The sequence below is a fragment of the Trachemys scripta genome, chromosome 2 (assembly GCF_013100865.1).
Source record: "Trachemys scripta elegans isolate TJP31775 chromosome 2, CAS_Tse_1.0, whole genome shotgun sequence".
NCBI classification, from domain to species: domain Eukaryota; kingdom Metazoa; phylum Chordata; order Testudines; family Emydidae; genus Trachemys; species Trachemys scripta.
Window position 1 is genome coordinate 68,416,460 of NC_048299.1, and position 21,125 is coordinate 68,437,584.

General features: G+C 39.3%; 1 protein-coding gene across 1 annotated transcript in view; it reads left to right on the top strand.

The window, feature by feature from the left end:
• The window catches only part of RARB (retinoic acid receptor beta), a 294,582-nt gene that overhangs the window by 40,602 nt on the left and 232,855 nt on the right, over positions 1-21,125 (top strand). The gene's annotated exons all lie outside the window — the stretch shown is intronic.

Consider the following 21,125-nt stretch of genomic DNA (forward strand, 5'->3'; position numbering starts at 1 on the left):
GCCGCGTACCGAACGTTGCCGACCCCTGGTCTAGGTTCTCCAGGTGGGCAGGGGAGTGGAGCGCCTCCCTGTCATCTGCATCACTCCATTCTCGATTACCTCCTGTCCCTTAGAACCCAAGGACTAGCTCCTGCCTCCATAAGGGTACATTTAGCGGCCATTTCAGCCTTCCACCCACCGGTGCAAGGTCACTTGTTTTTTTCCCATCAAATGACCTCCCACTTTTTAAAGGGCCTAAATCGTGCATTCCTGTACGCAAGGGCCCCAGTCCCGCAATGGGATCTGAACCTAGTGCTATCCTGCCTCACGAGTCCTCCCTTTGAACCCTTGGCCATGTGTTCCTGGTCCCACCTGTCATGGAAAGTGGCATTCTCGGTGTCTATCACCTCAGCTCGTCGTGTCTCGGAGCTTAGGGCCTTGACCTCGGAACCCCTGTATATGGTCTTCCATAGGGATAAAGTCCAACTTTGCCCACACCCTGCGTTTCTCCCGAAGGTGGTCTCCGCCTTCCATGTGGATCAGGACATTTTCCTACCGGTACTCTGTCCTAAACCCCATTCCTCCAATGAGGAACGCCGCCTACACAGTTAGATGTACGTAGGGCGCTGGCCTTTTACCTGGACCGAACTAGGCCATTCAGGAAATCCTGTTCGTTGCGTCAGCTGAGCATAGGAGGGGACAACCAATTTCCACCCAGCGTCTTTCCCGCTGGATCACCTCATGCATACAGGTTCCCCCGCCGCCTCTCGTAAAGGTGCATTCTATGAGAGCGCAAGCCTCGTTGGCCGCCTATGTAGCCCACGTCCCTATCCAGGACATATGTAGGGCTGCCATGTAGTCCTCTGTCCACACTTTTCCCTCACACTATGCGATTGTCTCCCAAGCACGGGATGACGCCAAGTTTGGTAGGGCGGTACTCCGTCCCGCTAACCTTTAAACTCCTACCCACTTCCATCAGATATAGCTTGGAGTCACCTACTATGGAATACACATGAGCAATCACTCGAACAAGAAAGGACAGTTACCTGTTCCGTAACTGGCGTTCTTCAAGATGTGTCACATCCCTCTGTCTGAGTTGTCTGGCAAGAAGGAACTGAGGGTGGGGGGAGTGTGCAGCTCCCCTTATAGCGTGATATGGAGGTGCCACTCCAGGGGTTGCAGCGGTGCTCCCCTCCTACAGGTACTGCTAAGGGAAAAACTTCCGGCACCGGTGCACGTGGCGAACACACACACCTACTGTGGAATACACCTGAGCAACACATCTCGAAGAACGCCAGTTATGGAACAGGTAACTGTCCTTTTCTTGCTTAAGCAAATGCCTTACAGAAGGCTAAGTATATTGTTCTAATAGTTACCTTTATCAACTAAACTTGTAATTAGGGCTGTCGATTAATCAGAGTTAACTCACGCAATTAACTCAAAAAAAATTGTTTTAATCGCACTGTTAAACAATAGAGTACCAATTGAAATTTATTAAATATTTTTGAATGTTTTTCTACATTTTCAAATATATTGATTTCAGTTATAACACAGAATACAAAGTGTACAGTGCTCATTTTATATTATTTTTATTACAAATATTTGCACGGTAAAAATGATAACGAGAAATATTTTTCAATTCACCTCATACAAGCACAGTAATGCAATCCCTTTATCGTGAAAGTGAAACTTACAAATGTAGATTTTTTTTGTTACATAACTGCACTCAAAAACAAAACAATGTAAAACTTCAGAACCTACAAGTCCACTCAGTCCTCCTACTTATTCAGCCAATCGCTAAGACAAACAAGTTTATTTACATTTACGGGAGATAATGCTGCCGGCTTCTTATTTACAATGTCACCTGAAAGTGAGAACAGGCATTTGCATGGCACTTTTGTACCTGGCATTGCAAGGTATTTAAGTGCCAAATATGCTAAACATTTATATGCCCCTTCATGCTTCGGCCACCATTTCAGAGGACATGCTTCCATGCTGATGATGCTCTTTAAAAATAATGTGTTAATTAAATTTGTGACTGAGCTTCTTGGGGGGAGTATAGTATGTTTCCTGCTCTGTTTTAACTGCAAAGAAGGTACTAATGTGAGATTTCTAAAGATAGCTACAGCACTCAACCTAAGGTTTAAGAATCTGAAGTGCCTTCCAAAACCTGAGAGGGATGAGGTGTGGAGCATGCTTTCAGAAGTTTTATAAGAAGTTTTAATCAGATGAAAGCAAACATGCATCGGTCTGCATTGCTTTGGATTGTTATGGAGCAGAACCCATCATCAGCATGGACGCATGTCCTCTGGAATGGTGGTTGAAGATGAAGGGACATATGAATCTTAAGTGCATGTGGCACGTAATTATCTTGCGACGCTAGCTACAACAGTGCCATGCAAATGCCTGGCATGGACTCCAGGGAGCAAATCAACCTTGATATAATTTAATGGAGTTGCACCCATTTACACCATGATTGGGTGTCTGTGTGTCTGTCTTAGAATTTTACAATAGCAATAGCGAAGTTCCCGGTGGACTTAATGGAGTACTGTGGCACTTCTTGTTTTCTGGGGTAAAAACTCTGCTAGGGATAGGATTTTTTTGTTTTGTTTTTAATTGGGAAAAGAGCGATGTTTGAAAGACATAGATTCTTGACAGTTATTATTTTAAAAAATCACTTCAGAGAAAAGTAACTATTAACATTTTACCACCTTATATGGAAAGCCTTATTTACTGCACTCTATTCAGACCCTGCTCTGAAAACCGAAATAATTTCCTTGTGAGCTTTACTATGGTGCTAATCACTATAGTATCCAAGTGCTTCCCAAGTGTTAATGAATTTATTTTTACAACACCCTTGTGAGGGAGTGGTATTATCCCCATTTTACAGATGGGAATTTGAGGTCAAAAAGTATTCATTAATTTTGGTAAATTTTGGGTGCCCAATCTGTGATGCCAGCTCTGATTTTTCAAAGTAGTTAGAGCTGTACAGCATGTTATAGGTTCATGCCATATGTCTTATTGAGTTCAGTTGCTGAGAGTGCTGAGTATTTCTGCATATCAGACTCCAGGGTCTCAAGTCGGGTACCCAAAAAATGAGGAACACATAATTAGTGACCACCTGTGAAAAGTTTGATTTAAGTGACTTGCCCAGCAGCATACTGGAACTCTGTAGCAGAGGTAGGGATAGAATCCAATCGTCCATAAGACCCTCCTTTTTCCCCCACCAATCATAGACTCATAGACTTTAAGGTCAGAAGGGACCATTATGATCATCTGGTCTGACCTCCCGCATGATGCAGGCCACAAAGCCGTCCCTACCCTTTCCCTTGACTCTGCTGTTGAAGTCCCCAAATCCAGTGGTTTAGAGACTTCAATTAGCAGAGAATCCTCCAGCTAGCGATCCCTGCCCCATGCTGCGGAGGAAGGCGAAAAACCTCCAGGGCCTCTGCCAATCTACCCTGGAGGAAAATTCCTTCCCGACCCCAAATATGGCGATCAGTAAAACCCCGAGCACGTAGGCAAGATTCTCCAGCCTTACCCTCATTAGCCATTATACTATTTACTAGCGATGGCACGCTGTTCCTTTGACTAAAATCATGTTATCCCATTAGACCATTCCCTCCATAAACTTATCTAGCTTAATCTTAAAACCAGACAGGTCTTTCGCCCCCACCGTTTCCCTCGGAAGGCTATTCCAATATTTCACCCCTCTGATGGTCAGAAACCTTCGTCTAATTTCAAGCCTAAACTTCCCCACGGCCAGTTTATATCCATTCGTTCTCGTGTCCACATTAGTACTGAGCTGGAATAATCCCTCTCCCTCCCTGGTATTTATCCCTCTGATATATTTAAAGAGAGCAATCATATCCCCCCTCAGCCTTCATTTGGTCAGGCTAAACAACCCGAGCTCCTCGAGTCTCCTTTCATACGACAGGTTTTTCATTCCTCTGATCATCCTAGTGGCCCTTCTCTGTACCCGTTCCAGTTTGAGTTCATCTTTTTTAAACATGGGAGACCAGAACTGCACACAGTACTCCAAATGAGTCTCACCAGTGCCTTGTACAATGGAAGCAGCACCTCCTTATCCCTACTAGATATACCTCGCCTAATGCATCCCAAGACCGCATTGGCTTTTTTCACCGCCACGTCACATTGTCGACTCATAGTCATCCTGCGGTCTACCAAGACCCCGAGGTCTTTCTCCTCCTCCGTTACTTCTAACCAATGCGTCCCCAGCTTGTAACTAAAATTGTTGTTAGTCATCCCTAAATGCATCACCTTACACTTTTCACTATTAAATTTCATCCTATTTCTGATACTCCAATTCACAAGGTCTTCAAGTCTCCCTGTAGAATATCCCGATCCTCCTCCGAATTGGCAATACCTCCCAGCTTTGTGTCATCCGCAAACTTTATCAGCCCACTCCTACAATTGGTTCCGAGGTCAGTAATAAATAGATTAAATAAAATGGGTCCCAAAACCGAACCTTGAGGAACTCCACTGGTGACCTCCCTCCAACCTGACAGTTCACCCTTCAATACGACCCGCTGCAGTCTCCCCATTAACCAGTTCCTTATCCACCTCTGGATTTTCATATCAATCCCCATCTTTTCCAGTTTAACCAATAATTCCTCGTGCGGTACAGTATCAAACGCTTTACTGAAATCAAGGTATATTAGGTCCACCGCATTTCCCTTATCTAATAAGTCCATTACTTTCTCAAAGAAGGAGATCAGATTGGTTTGGCATGATCTGCCTTTGGTAAAACCATGTTGTAATTTGTCGCGATTGCCATTGACCTCAAGGTCCTCAACTACTTTCTCTTTCAGAATTTTCTCCAGGACCTTGCACACTACAGATGTTAAACTGACAGGCCTGTAGTTACCTGGGTCACTTTTTTTCCCTCTCTTGAAAATAGGAACCACATTAGCTATTCTCCAGTCTAACGGAACAACCCCTGAGTTTACAGATTCATTAAAAATGATCGCTAAGGGGCCTGCTATTTCTCGCGCCAATTCCTTCAATATTCTCGGATGAAGATCATCCGGTCCGCCCGACTTAGTCCCATTAAGGTGTTCAAGTTTGGTTTCTACCTCGGATACGGTAATCCCCCCTCCTGTATCCCCCTCTGTCACGCTGCTAATATTCCTAATCCCTTCATTGGCCTCATTGAACACCGATGCAAAATATTCATTTAGATATTGTGCCAAGCCTAGATTATCCTTAATCTCCTCTCCGCTCTTATTCTACACAGGAGACAGCCATAGTAGTACAAGGGTGTCACTAGTGGTGTCAAAAGTGCTTGTGGAGGTTGCATTTAAAGCATTTAGTGTATTTTGAAATGTGCTGCTGGTCTGGGAGGCATTCCCTATGCTTAAAGTGGGGGCTACCGCAAGAACTGGTGGTACAGTTGGTAGAGATGTTTTGAGTTCGCAAACTGTACCAGTCCACGGGGAGTGAGTACGAACAGAACAAGGTCCTCACAAGCCTACACACTACACCGTAGTGACTGAGGGAACAGTGGGATGTGGTGCAAGCCACACGTTCTTAAAGGAAGAGCTACCATCTAGCATAGTCAGGCTCAGGAGGCATTGTAGAAGCATACGTCAGTTGAACCAGAATATCCAGTATTGGTGGGTAGAGTGTTGTTTGAAATATTGTCACTATGTACCCTTAAAGATGGTGTAAAGTTTAATGGTTTCAGGGTGTGTATGGGGTGGGGGAGGGAATGAGAGACATTTCAAAACATTATCATTTATGTATTTGTTACTGGTGAGTCTTGTAAAGTCATCCATCTCTTATGAAGAGATTTCCAATAACCCAACATCTTTATGGATTCTGTGTAGCTCGGTTATCTATTTTAATACCATTATTGGACTTTTTGTTGCTTCTGGTGTCATTTTTCATTGAGACACAGTTTAAAAAAAAACAACAACCCTGCATACACTCAGGATTCAAGACAGTGTTTCTCCTACTGTGCGGCATGTAAGCGAGGAAAAGGAAAGCTAACATTTTATCTCCGTGAGTAAGTACCAGCCCTTATGCCTTAGAGCTGGGACAGTGCTGATAGTACAACAGAAAAAGCAATTTTTTAGATTGTTGGAGCATTGCAGCTTTACATCATGTAAAAGCAGTTTAAGCCCCAAGATAAGGTTTTTAGTTTGTCTTGATTAAATTATTAAATGCTGAAGACACCCTAAAACGTCTAATTTTGAACTTTAAAAAAGTTCCATATCAGCCAGATGCAGGCTATATTTTAGAGGCTGAGGCTGTATTTCCCCCTAATACCAGCTGGAGCCTAGTGTCTTAATAGAGACAAACTCACTATTAAGATTTCAGAGTGGTAGCCGTGTTAGTCTGTATCAGCAAAAAGAACGAGGAGTCCTTGTGGCACTTGTTAGTCTCTAAGGAGCCACAAGTACTCCTCGTTCTTTTCACTATTAAGATGTGATCCACATTCTGAAGAAGTTTGGGCACCTCCTACTCTAGAACTTACTGAAGCCTTCTTGAGGATTTGTGACACTTCTCTTTCTTCCGTGCCCCAAATTCTTTAGGTTTTGTATTCCATAATCCAAATCTTTCATTCTACTTAATTTGGAGGAATTTTTATTACTATTTTTTTTATAAATAATTTCATGATCTTGCTATTATATACATTTACCTGAAGAAATAAAAGGTAGTAATTTTATGTTGGACTGTGTTCTGAGCAATGCTTTTGTGGGGCAGGAGAGTTGGACTAATCAGTGCTGCTGAGTAATCATAGCACGATACCATCAGCATTTAATATTTTCCTTGTCCAAAATTCAGCTATATATTTATCTCTCAAAAACACCCTGGTCTTTTGTGAAATTGTGTAAGCTTAATTTCAAGTCCATTACTGACCATTCTCTCTGTTTGATGTGAGATATTCTTGAAATGGCTGGCATCCTAGAATGTAGAGATGGAAGTGAAAGATCTGTTAAATTTGCTGTTACATATAGTCTCTGTCTTTGATACTGTCTCAAGAGATTGCACTGATCTCTTCTTTTCACTCAACAGTCTGTATCTTCTTTGTGGTTTTGATGGGAGATTCCTTTAAGGCATTTGTACTGACAGGGTTATGGTTTATGTGTGTTAGAGAATTTAACAGACATTAGGAAAGGAAGTAGCTATTGCTTTGCACTTTTGAGCTGAATTCATATTGTTTAGGCTTCTTTGTAAATTACCAAGAAATAAGTTATACCAGCAGTTTAATTAGCAGCAAGGTAAATTAAGAAATATGTGTTGCACTTCAGTGCTATCTTTATAAAAGCCCAAGTCTGTACATAAGAAGGAAATTACAGCTAGGAGAGCTGTAATTCACTGAATGAGGCCCTTAGTGAACGGAGAGTCTGATCAGGTATTTGATTAGTATATTACAAAGGAAGAGAACGGGTACATTTTCAAAGAGTTATTTCTAATGCTTTTTAAACTTGCTTTGTAGATTTTGGCCATTGCTTATTCTCCTCTGAGGTCAAGGGTGTTGAAAAGTGAGCTAAAGCATTTTTTTCAACAGCTCTTTACTGTACATTGTTGCTGAGCCAGGGAAGACTTAGTTTTCCTTTTGAAGAAACTCCAAGAAGGTTTACTTCTTCAAAAAAAAACCAAAAATGCAAACCAAAAGACGAGAGACGCTTTTATTCAGTATTTTGCTACTGGCTGCCTACCAAGAGATCTTTTCAGGTGCTTAAAACATGAGTAGCTAATGTTGCTTGACTTAAAAATAAATACAAATATCAATGATTCTGCATTAGGAAAAAGTAAAAGTATCCTTTTTTGTCAAAAGTAATTGTTCTGGGATTTGGTTTTAGAGTCGACGGAAGTAACCCCTCTGGAGCACAGCTATCTGGTTTTTCCATTTTAGATATCCTGGATATGGGCCATAGGCTCTTAAAAGCAGACTTTCTTTTTCTATTAATATTAAGGGTATTTTTAAAACAAATTCGGAACACCTGAAAATTGCTTTACGCATAACTAAAAGGAAGACAAAAACTGAGAAAATATTCTTTTAAATCACATGCACCTTTTGACATAGGATTTAGCCATTTTCAGAATTGGTCTGTCTATCATACAGTCAGTTTATGTTGCCTGGTTAAACTTTTACCCCCTGTTGCTGCATAAACTAGTACTAGAATTTGGCCTACATAATGAATGATATTTCAGTATTTCTAGCAAGGCTGATACCTGAAAATACTGAAAAATTGCACAAGAAAGCCTGATTTTGTGACATTTTCAGGGCCAAGAGATTGGGAACATTTCAGAGTGAGAACAGAAGGTGGCAAGGGATCAAATTCAGCCCTTGACATGAGTGGGTGCACCTCCATTGAGATCAGTGAAATCACCCTGAATTATGCACGGGCTGAATTTGGCCCAAGGAGAGGGATGGGAGACAGAGAAGTAGGAAGTAGGCTGATCGGGAAAGGAAAAAAGCAGAGTAAGGGGAAAACTGAAAGGGAAACAAAGGGATATAAACAAACAGAACTAGAATCCTATTTTGGAATTTCAATGTCAGAGACATATGGTTCCAAAATATTGTATATCTTTTCCCCAAGCCTTTTCTTCCTATGAGTGATGTGCTGGATGAAGGGTTTTTTGGGAAACTTCTTAAAAATTGTCGAACAAAACTGCGGTATTGACTGGGATGATTTCTCTGCATGTGGAATTTTATATGGCTCTGGGTGCTACGAAATCATTACCCAGGATGGAATATTTCTGAAGAGCAGCCTCTTGCTGATGCTAGATTTTTTCCAACTGACAAATATTTTTTTTTAAAAATCCCCATGGGAAACACCCACACCCACCCACCCACCCACCCACCCACCCTAGTTGAGCACAGGCTGTATTATCGGTATAGCTTGTTCAGGATAGGAACAAAGTATAAGTATTTCCAATAATTGCACAAAATATAAATTTGTTTCCCGGTGGTGTTGCATCCTCCTTACTTAAACCACTCTTTACGTGGAGAAACAAATGAATATATTCCCCATCATCACATTGTCTCTCCACTCTGCAACAATATAGCTAATTCACATGATTGTCTCAGCGTAAGGAATTGGGGAGTATTTATGAGTTAGAGCTTTGTTAAAATACTGACAACACACTGCTGTAGTCCACATCTCGCAGGCGCCAGGGAGTTGGGGTGTGGAGAATTTTGGAGTGAGATAGTCCTCTCAGAGAGGCTGCCAGGTGTACTGGGCCTTGCAACCAGATCCTGAAAATCAAGATCGTGATACTGTGGGTTGCTGTAAGGAAAGGGGAAGCCAGTGGTCTTTTGGGGGAAGGAATATGAAAAGCCCAGCAGCTGCTCGAGTCTCACCCTTAGGTTGAAAACATAGACCTATTGAAGTTGATGGGAGTTTTGCCATTGACCGCAGTAGGGCCAGGATTGCATCTTACTAGTCCTTTGCTCGTAGCTAGCAGAGAAGCACTTTTCACCTTTATTTTTATTTGAAAAGTTTTTTTAAGAGCATTTAAAAAAAAAAAAGTATATATCAGCAGCAGCACAAAGTATGCGTTGTTAAAGTCATAGCCAACCCAGTCTCTGGAAATTCAATATTGAGGAGGTTTAAAATCAAAAAGTTTTGTTAATAGTTCAGCAGAGAAGTGTGATCTCTCTATTTGTTTATTAATTAATAAGCTTTACAGTACACCCATCATTGTTATAGCAAGGGGTATAATACAAAGATCATCAGCTATCATTAACTTATAAGTCAAACCTGCACTGGTTTCTACCACCTAAATCCTCTGACTTACTTTTTGTCTTCCCCTCAGCTCCATGGCTGAAGGGACAGATTTTCAAAAAGACCAAATGTTCGTAGATTCTGAGGCCAGAAGGGACCATTGTGATCATCTAATCTGACCTCCTGTATAGCACAGGCCATAGAACTTCCCCCAAATAATTCCTAGAACAGATCTTTTAGAAACCATCTCATATTGATTTTAAAATGGCTAGTGATGATGAATCCACCACAACTCTTGATAAATTGTTCCAATAGTTAATTACCATTTCTGTTAAAAATTTGCACCTTATTTCCAGTCTGAATTTGTCTAGATTCAGCTTCCAGTCATTGGCTTGTGTTATATCTTTCTCTATTTATAGACTGTACCACAGGAGCCACAGTTTAAATATTTTTGCCCCACGCTCTCCTTATCTTGTTACAGAAATGATCACTGAAGTAACACAGAGTGTTCCACAGATTTCCAGTGAATTCTGATTTAAAAGTTTTCAAAAATAGGGAGAAAGGTTGTCATGGAAATAGACAGATCTCGTTAATAACAGTATTACTGTCGGGTGCCAGACTAATGTATTCCTGGGGGAATAGCAAGTTGGGCTATTTACATCTGTGGTACAGGCTTGATCTAGCTCTTTATAGAGACTCATATTCATTGACTGGATGTCTTTGAAGTTGTTTAGATTTCTCCCATTGGGTGTAATAGCTGATAGTAGCTATTTTAAAGTGCTAATTGAATAGTGATAGTTTTACTGATCTCTCCTTTTTGAAATAAAGAAATCCAAATGAGAAGCTGCAGAGTGTGTTGTGGAGGCATGTGGCAGAATGTGACAATGGGTTGATATATAAACAATAAGGAATAATATACTATGCATGATGTTTCATTTCAGAATAGCTTGGAACAGTAATGCAAATGAGTGCATTAATCTCATTAACTATTTAGAAATGAAAGATCATGTACAATAACTTATTATTTATTGCTCTTCTAACATCTTTTCCATAAGATTTGTCATTAAAATTAAAATATAGACATTTAACAGCTAGTTTAAAAGAGTCTATGACTTTACTGTTAGGTTCTAGTACATTTTTCACTGAAGATTCCAACAAACCTGTTGCCATTCTGCTATCTTATTGTGATTGGTTAGTAGAATATTTAGTTTGTAATGGTTCCAAGGATCATTTAAAAGACATCACAGAGGTAGGGTTCAAAAACAGTAAATTGAGGGACATTGGTAACCCAATCAATCACTGAAATCTAAAAAAGGCAGTAGGCACAAATCATCCCTGGTGGACAGTAGCTCCATTGAAACCAATATGCGACAGTTGCCTATGTCTTGGGTATAAATAAAGTAGTAGGATTGCAATTTTATTTCTTCAGTAAATAAATGTATTCTAGGCCTTGTGGAAGGATCATGCTTTTCACAGCAGTAAAATCAGAGTTGGGTATCTAGGCATTTTCATAGCTAACCATGCCTAAACATGCCTTTTGTGTGCCATAGATTTTTATTACTAGTAAGACAAGTAACATTATTCATTGTTCCAGAATGGAATCTGTTACCAATTTGTTACCAACTAGGGTTTAGTAAATTTGAATTTATTTTGTAATTAGAGAGACCTCAGGATAAGTCATCTTGATTGGATTTATTAAGATAATTAGTTAATTAGACAGTGCATAACAGAAAAAGAGAGCTATCACCACAGTCTGTGAGAATCCGTTCCTGCAGCCTGTAGACAAGACAGTTAGCTGTCCACATAGGAAGTTTTTGCCTTTTCATTGTTTATACTAATTAGGTCGTTAACCTTTATTTGTGTATAATTAAACAGTGCAAAGCAATATTATGCATGTTATAAATAGTATATTCCTCTTCTATAGCTATTCCATTGACTCCTTTTATTATGGACTATAAAACCTTTTTTGTTGTTTGTTCATGATGAAAATATCCAATATGTATTTTTATATGTTCCTTCTCAGCCTTGTTCTACATGGATATTTCTGAACCACATAAACCCAAAGTATAGCCAATAAGCCCATCTAAACTCTACAATTTGCTATTACTAAAAACTCCAAATTACTGTTTCTTGCCTTGCCATTGGATCTTGACCTCTATCCTGACAGGATGCAGTTACATCTATTAACAGGGAAATATACACCATGATACATTTACTTTGACTCAGCCAAATTTAGCTATATTTCAGTGAGAAAGATTGAAGGCAACGGATATATGCATATATTATATATTATTGTTCAGGTACTGAGATAGTAGTTGAACCGCTTGTTGGTCCAGACTCTGTGTGGGGCATCTTAAAGGAATGGAGGTGGTCACAATCTTCTCTGGTATTGTATGGGCGGTTCAGGAGTTGGAAGAACCCTTACAATTAAGATGACTGATCTATAAGCTGTCTAGGTGTCATGGATTGGTCAACTGTCTGCTATAAGCCTGGCTAAGGTTACATTATACCATTCTATATCTATAATGGTAATAGCTAAAACAAGGATTCTAACAATATATACAAAAAATTTAACACTTCTCCTTGGGTGGACAAAGGAAAATAATATACAAAATAAAACAGAACTTTGTCAAGTTTGTTTAACCACTTTGAGGATAATAAATGTTTGATATTTGCTTATTCTTATGAGATAAAGGTAAAACAGCTTTTGCAATTTTTTAAAATGAGCTTTAACATCTTACAACATACGTTATTAAACATTATGTATTGTTGTTTTTTAATCATTCTGGCTACAACATAATTATAGCTTTATTAGAATGTAGCTATATTTTAATATAGCTTATTAACATTGCTTTATATTAGGCCTGTCAAGTGATGAAAAAAAATTAATCGTGATTAATCGTGTGATTAATCATTCTGTTAAGCAATGATAGAATACCATTTATTTTAAATATTTTGGATGTTTATTACATTTTCAAATATATTAATTTCAATTACAACACAGAATACAAAGTGTACAGTGCTCACTTTATATTTATTTTTTATATTTGCACTGTAAAAAAACAAAAAACATGTATTTTTCAATTCACCTCATACAAGTACTGTAGTGCAATCTCTTTATCAGTTGAACTTACAAATATAGAATTATGTAAAAAAAAAAACTGCATTCAAAAATAAAACAATATAAAACTTTAGAGCTTACAGGTCCACTCAGTCCTACTTCTTGGTCAGCCAATCACTCAGACAAACAAGGTTGGTTACAATTTGCAGGAGATAATGCTGCCTGCTTCTTGTTTACAATGTCACCTGAAAGTGGAAACAGGCGTTCACATGGCACTGTTGTAGCTGATGTTGCAAGATATTTACATGTTAGATGCCCTAAAGATTCATATGTCCCTTCATGCTTCAACCTCCATTCCAGAGGACACACGTCCGTGCTGATGACAGATTCTGCTCCGTAACAATCCAAAGCAGTGCGGACTGACGTATGTTCATTTTCATCATCTGAGCCAGATACCACCAGCAGAAGGTTGATTTTCTTTTTTGGTGGTCGGGTTCTGTAGTTTCTGCATCAGAATGTTGCTCTTTTAAGACTTCTAAAAGCATGCTCCACACCTCATCCCTCTCAGATTTTGGATGGCACTTCAGATTCTTAAACCTTTGGTTGAGTGCCGTAGCTATTTTTAGAAATCTCACATCGGTACCCTCTTTGCATTTTGTCAAATCTGCTGTGAAAGTGTCCTTAAAACAAACATGTGCTGGGTCATCATCTGAGACTGCTATAACCTGTAACATATGCAGAATGCATGTAAAACAGAGCAGGAGACATATAATTCTGCCCCCAAGGGGTACAGTCATAAATTTAATTGATGCATTATTTTTTTATTGAGCACCATCAGCATGGAAGCATGTCCTCGGGAATGGTGGCTGAAGCATGAAGGGGCATACGAATGTTTAGCATATCTGGCATGTAAATACCTAGCAATGCCTGCTACAAAAGTGCCATGCGAATGCCTGTTCTCATTTTCAGGTGATGTAAATAAGAAGCAGGCAGCAGTATCTCCCGTCAGTGTAAACAAACTTGTTTGTCTTAGCGATTGGCAGAATAAGAAGTAGGACTGAGTGAACTTGTAGTCTTTAAAGTTTTACTATGTTTTGTTTTTAAGTGCAGTTATGTAACCAAAAAAAATCTGCATTTGTAAGTTACACTTTCACCATAAAGAGATTGTACTTCAGTACTTGTATGAGGTGAATTGAAAAAATACTATTTCTTTTGTTTATCATTTTTACAGTACATATATTTGTAATAAAAAACAATCATCTAAAGTGAGCACTGTGCACTTTGTATTCTGTGTTGTAATTGAAATCAATATTGAAAATGTAGAAAAACATCGAAAATATTTAATAAATTTCAATTGGTATTCTATTGTTATCAGTGCGATTAAAGCTGCAATTAATTTTTTTAATCATGATTAATTTTTTGTGTTCATTGCATGTGTTAATTGCGATTAATTGACAGCCCTACTTAAAATATCACTATATGTAACAATGAGAAAAAACCCTCCATACTTTATATATTAGTTCATGGCTAGTAAAAAGGGGATAAAAGTTTTAGTAGTTATGCCAGGACTAAAAGCAGTTAGCATTTTGTTGCTCTGCATGATATTTTAAACAAGTTAAGAAAAGTTAAAAGTTCCTTTAACTTTGGAATTCCTGAAGAGTTAAAATCATTAACTTTATTGAACTCATCCGATAGCAGTAATGACCAATGAGGCAGATGGGCATTGGAAACCTGTCTATACTTTAACAGGGTGATACTTAGGGAAAAAAACTATTTAAATTAATAACTGAGTGTGACGGGTTCGATCACAGAAACCCCCTTGGGAGCTGCCACCCGATGTGTAAAGACTACCCCTGCTTCTGTTTTCCCTGCCAGTTTAGGACTCCAGCACCCTGTCTTGCTGAGCCAGACACTCCCCTCTGGCTCCAGACACAGACCCAGGGTCTGAATCACTTGTCCCAAAGCTGCAAGTTTATCTGAAAACAGCTCACAGTAGTGTGCTTGTTTTTAGCACTCAGATGCCCAACTCCCAATGGGGTCTAAACCCAAATAAATCCGTTTTACCCTGTATAAATCTTATGCAGAGTAAACTCATAAATTGTTCGCCCTCTATAACACTGATCAAGAGAGATGCACAATTGTTTGCTCCCCCAGGTATTAATACATACTCTGAGTAAATTACTAAATAAAAAGTGATTTTATTAAATACAGACAGTAGGATTTAAGTGGTTCCAAGTAGTAACAGACAGAACAAAGTAAGTCACCAAGCAAAATAAAATAAAATGCGCAAATCTATAAATAATCAAACTAAATACAGATAAGTTCCTCACCAGTTCCAGAACACTCCCTTTTACAGGCTAATCTCCTTTTAGCCTGGGTCCAGCAATCACTCACACCCCCTGTAGTTACTGTCCTTTGTTTCAGTCTCCTTCAAGTATCCTGGGAGGGGTGGAAAGGCTCCTTCGTTAGCCAGCTGAAGACAAAATGGAGGGGTCTCCCACGGGTTTAAATAGACTCTCTTGTGGGTAGAGACCCCCCTTCTCCCTCCTATGCAAAGACCAGCTCCAAGATGGAGTTCTGGAGTCACCTGGGCAAGTCACATGCCCCTGCATGACTCAGTCTTTACAGGCCGAAGCCATTGTCCACATGGTATCTTGCATGTCTCCAGGAAGACTTCTTATGTGGATTGGAGCATTCCAAGATGCATTGTTCCCCAAGTGTTTCCTGATCAGGTACTTAACCTGGCAAATTCCTCTCTAAAGAAGCTGACCAAATGCCTCACAAAGCTTACTTAGAAACCAAGCAAGCATACAGCCCATATTCTTAACCTCAAGTAGAAAATGATATATATGTACAAATAGGATGAATAGATATAGTAGACCATAACCTTTACGGAGATATGTTACATGGTACAGGCAGCACAAAAAATATTCCAGTTATATCATACATACATTTATAAACACCCCCCCATGAAGCCTTATGGGGTACGCTGTCACACTTAGTTTTAGCTGGATTGCACTTCAGTTCTGCTTGTTGGAATAATGGAGTAATTCTGTCGAAGCCAAAGGTGTTTTCCTTGAGTGACTGTAGCAAGGCAAAAATTGTCAACCTATTGGAGGGGAAAAAAGCAAATGATTTTTAAAATAATAACGACACACACTTTATTTGTCCTTTACGTGAGGAAGAAAGGAATGGAATTACAACAGTTTCTAGCGCTAGGGGTTTTCTTCACATCGGATAAAAATATCCACTCCTCTCCTATGTCTATTAAGAAATCAAGATAATAACCTACGTAACCCATAAGCAAGCAGCAAAACATTCTAGACGTATGCTTAATACTTTCGTTTACCTAAGGGCTTTCCTTTTGCTCTTTCTCCTACTCTTTCCCCAACCCACCCCCCGCCACCATCCTTTGCAGGTCAGAAGGGTTATGTGAGCAGGGTTTTGGATTACTCTGTGTTCATTTACTAATTCACTTTTGACATTTACATCAGATATAGCCTTGTTCAAACAGATGTTGAACTCTGTAGAAGCACTGATGTACCCAAAGAGGCACCTATTTCAAATGCATGGTTTAGCTGCTAAACAAAAAAGCCAATTGACATTAGTTATTTGTGTTCGGCTTCTCTTGTTAGCATGACTTTCCCAAAGGTTCATGAGGAAGTCTGGCTCATAGACAAGCTATAGGCCTTATAAAAGTCTGCTTCATAGGTCAACAGATCACATACAAGCAGTTTAGATTTTCATGGTTTTTACAGATTTAGTCCATGATTTTGCAGTTCTTGCTCAGGCAGAACTCCCATTCAGTTTAAAAGGAGTTTTACCTAAATAAGAAATGAATTGGATCCTTATGACATACAAATGATATGTACTTTTTAAAATTGATCTTTATTATTTATTTAAATTTCAGTAGTGCCTAGATGCACCAACCAATATCAGGCCGCATTGTGCTAGGCGCTGAACGAATACAGAGTGTAAGAGACTGTTCATGCTTTGGCGATCTTACAATCTAAAGAGAGGATGGACAAAGAATGAGAGGAAGAGAAAATAATAGTATCCCCATTTTACAGGCGCAGAGATTTATTGACTTGCCCAAAGCCACAGAGGGAATTGATCAGCTCCCGTGGGAATGTGGTCAAGCTGTTAACCTCTTGTGTGTCCTCAGAAGTCTGGACGTACCATTTTTACAAAGGGGAAAAACTCCAATCAGTATTGGATGATGCTGTATTGAACTGTTGGAGGTACAGGGTCATGCCATGAAGCAGGTTAGTTTTTAAAATATCTGAAGTATTCCTAGGCCTTTATATACCTCTGTTTTTAGAACTACTCTTGTATTCCAATTGGCTTTGAAAATCAGTTCAAATTTAATTACAACACATGCACAGATCCAGTAGCAGGGAAAAATATGTAGTTTATGCTCTCTTGAATTTTATACTGTAGTTTCTAGTGGAAACTGCAGGTGCTCAGCACTGTTCAGGATGTGGACCCCAATGCCTGTCTTTTTTGCGTGAAATAATTTATCTTCTGTATATTTTTTTTGGAAATTGTTCACTGAGATGAGTGCCAAGAGAAATCTGGGGGGATCTGACAACCACCTGTCATTTTTTCTCTCTGTTCAGTGAAGTTTTTCCCAGCTGTAGATTTGCTGCTACGCCAGCTCCACACCAAAAGGTTGGCATTTTAATCCTTGAATACTAAATTCTGTTCTGAGTATCTGTGCAAGCCTGTGTTTGATGTTAGTGTTGTGAGATTTGTCTCCCAATCAGTCACACACTGCAAAGGTTACCAGTATATCACCAGTCAAGGTGATAGAATTTGGGGGACTGGGGGAGGGGGGACATTTGGCCAAGATAAAATGATACTGCGGTAGCATGTAGTATTGTATGGTATTTATGTTTCATCAGTGAAACCCTTTACCGTTTAGATTCATTTATTAATCAGCTGGCATGGATACTGGAAAAAGGAAAGCAGCTGACAACCTCCCCATTACCTGAAACCGAATATTTTACCTTCCCATCACACTCTCACTCCAATGTTCACTGGCACAGAAGGTGACAATTCCTGTGTTACTCTGACATTTGGGTTTTATGCAGTGTTATTGTAGCTGTGTCAGTCCCAGGATATTAGACAGATAGGATATTAGGCATGAGGTAATATCTTTCATTGGAACAACTTGTTAGTGAGAGGGACAAGCTTTCCAGCTTACAGAGCTCTTCTTCAGGTTCTGTCTCTCTCACCAACAGAAGTTGGTCCAATCAAAGATATTACCTCACCCACCTTATCTGGGTTTTATGTATAGCAATAGAGGGCCTGATCCAAAGCCCACTGAGGTCAATGGAAATCTTTCCATCAACTTCATTGAGCATTGGAACAGGCCAATATAGTGGTATCAGCTTTACTATTAAGATTGGGTATATCCTAATTTTTCTCTTTTTCTTTCCATGTGGGTTTGTTTGCATTGACATCTGAGCTTGCCCTCTGTCCAAAGGAGAGTCCAGACACAACTCTTAGCTATTTCTTTGGCCTTGTCTACACTACAGGTTTTTTTGTGGCATAGTTATGTTGATCAGGAATGGGAAGCAGTGATAACCCTAAATGACATAGCTGTGTCAGCAGAAGCCCTTATTATAGATGCAGTGGCACTGTCAAGACTGCTTGTGATGGCGCAGTTGTTTTTATTTAGGGTGTGTCTGTGTTGAATACGTTAAACTGGCTGAAGTGCAGCATTCCAATCTGACACCTCCCTCTAATATTCACAATAACTGCCCCTCTCTTGACTTCAGTTAGGCAGCTACTGTTAGGGATTACTTTCTTTGAAAGGTGAGTAAACAAACAACATTATCCAAGAATGGACACTTGTACCATTCAGGTAAAAAAAGGAGGCAGGTAAAGCTCTGTGAAAATCCATAACTTTACTCAATCTGATGAACAAGAATCCAGATGTGTCTTCTGAATCTGGGTCTCCTGTGCATGGTCAGTGCTCATTTCCATTCTGATCAGTAACATGCTGAATACATTTGAGTCTGTAGTGTTTAATGTTTTTGCTGCCAGCTTGCCATTTGTTGACACAGCCATTGGATCAGATTTGCTAATACACTCCCTAAGTCTGCAGGTCCTAAAAATAAACATTTTACACAGGTGGAAGCTTTGGCTGGGATTGTTGTTTGGCTTGACTTGCCAAATTCTTGGGTCTCTTCTGAGAAATGTAAATCAAGTCAGAAGTATTTGGCAAAGTGGGTCAGCACCTGATTCAAATTCAGAAGCCTGAGTAGCTGTGTTGGGTATTTTGGCATAGAATTGCATTGCCTCTCTTAACTTGATGTGCCACATTGTTTGTTTTTTAGAGGTTTGTCATATCCCTAGGAAGTACTGTACTGTCTAGGCTTCTTCTAAGCAATTTTTGCAGTAATTACATCATGTCATTCTAAATCATTGATTGGTAATCATTCTACTTAAGCATTTATACCACACTCATCACCATGGTATTTTTGTTGCCTGGCTGACACTGTGGTATTAACGGAAGAATTGTCTTACACAGCTGGCATCTCCGGGGATTGGAGAATCCACTAAGTTAGAACTGAAAAAGATCTATCAGATCATCTAATCTATCTCCCTGCCAATGCAGGATAGCCCCTTACAATGTTTCAGTACAGATGACACCACTCATAACATTACCGGTTCCCACAAAAGTAGCATGCTCGCTTATCAATGTCCTTATTGATTTAGTTGCCACATTCTTAGTCTCGGTCTACACTGAAAAGTTAAGTCAACATAGCTACACCAGTAAAAAAAAACCAAAGCCCCATCCAATATTGCTATGTCAACCTAACTCCCAGTGTAGAAGCAGCTGGGCTGTCGATGTAGCTTCTGTAACTCAGGGAGGTAGTATTCCAACACCGATGGAAAACCCCTTCTGTCAGTATAGGTTGATCTACATAATGGGGTTATGCTGGCATAGCTACAGTGATGTAGCTATCCCAATATAGTCTCCATAGCATATGGACAGAGAAGCCATACAAGGTCTGAAAGCTGAGGATCAAAATAAACAGAAAGTGACAATGCAAACCACAGAAAAATATGCAGATGAAGGGGGACAGTGTTACCTGGCTGGGAGGGGATTGATGAGGCTTTAGTACCGAGGAACAGAGAGTTTAAAAGGGGACATAACTTTTAATTTCTTAACCCTATTCCCAAACAAACAACTTCCCATCCATAGGCATACTGGATTTTTGTAACCCCAGAGAGTTGGCGCAGTCCCGTGTTCTTTATAGTGTCCTTTTCTGTATTATTGAAAGCAGCAGAAGAGTTTTGCAGTTTCAGTAAAAAGCATGAAGCAGAATTAGCAGGTCAATATCCAAGATAAGCCTCTCACTTACAGTGACAGCATCCAATATAGATAAGAGGTGATTGAAAATGTTCATGAGATTTCTCTTATGTGCTCTAAAGTGAATGAGGGCATACAGAGACTTTGTTTCCTTCAGCATTGAGAATTCAACATATTCAATTACAATTTTAAAAAAATTCTCAAAGAAACCCTATTTTGTTTTTTCACTATAAAATGAAGTTAAGCTATTCACTCTAAGAGGCTGTCTGGAACAAACTGGATGTGGGCAGTAGGATTTAATTTGTCTGTATTTGTGAAATGGCATCTTCATTGTGAAATCTAATAGCCGGTTGAGTTGTAGGAAAATTGTATTTACCATTATAAATACTCATCACTATAACTTCTTAAATTATGGTTTTATTTGAAGAGTTTTCTCCCTTTACTACTGGACAACACATTGAATTTCATTGTTCAATAATCCAGTCCAGCTGTGCCAGCTGTTAAATATTCAAGCATACACTCTGTGTTTTTCTTAACAATTCATTTGTATTTAGTTACCTTCCTCCATTACAGATTAGATACTGAATAACCAGGAGTTGGAATAAAAGATGGTAATTTTAGATGCTTCTGTGTGTACTTGGCTGAACAAGTTTCTTCTTCCTCCGAGGTTGTTCTCTTAGGTATTTTGTCCATAATTATCCTATTACCGGCTAACTTCTAGAAACTAAACCAGATTCTTTTTAGACATAAATATTCATCAGAACCTTTGACTACTAGCTTGTTACTTACGAATTCCTTTTGCTATCCTGATTTGTTTTGTTTGTAATAGGGTTTGCAAAAATTGTCTTGTTTATTAAACTCGGATACTATTGAGGAGTGGATGGATTTAAATCTTGCATTGAAAATCAGCTATTGATTTTTAAAAGCTTGGATGCTGTAGTTCATTTCTTTTCCCAGGCACATCACATCCTGTTCTAAGTTATTTTTTCCAGTGGTAGTACAACAGATTTATAGACTAGTTTTGTTGTTTCTTTCAGTTTCACAGCAAGATCATTTTCTG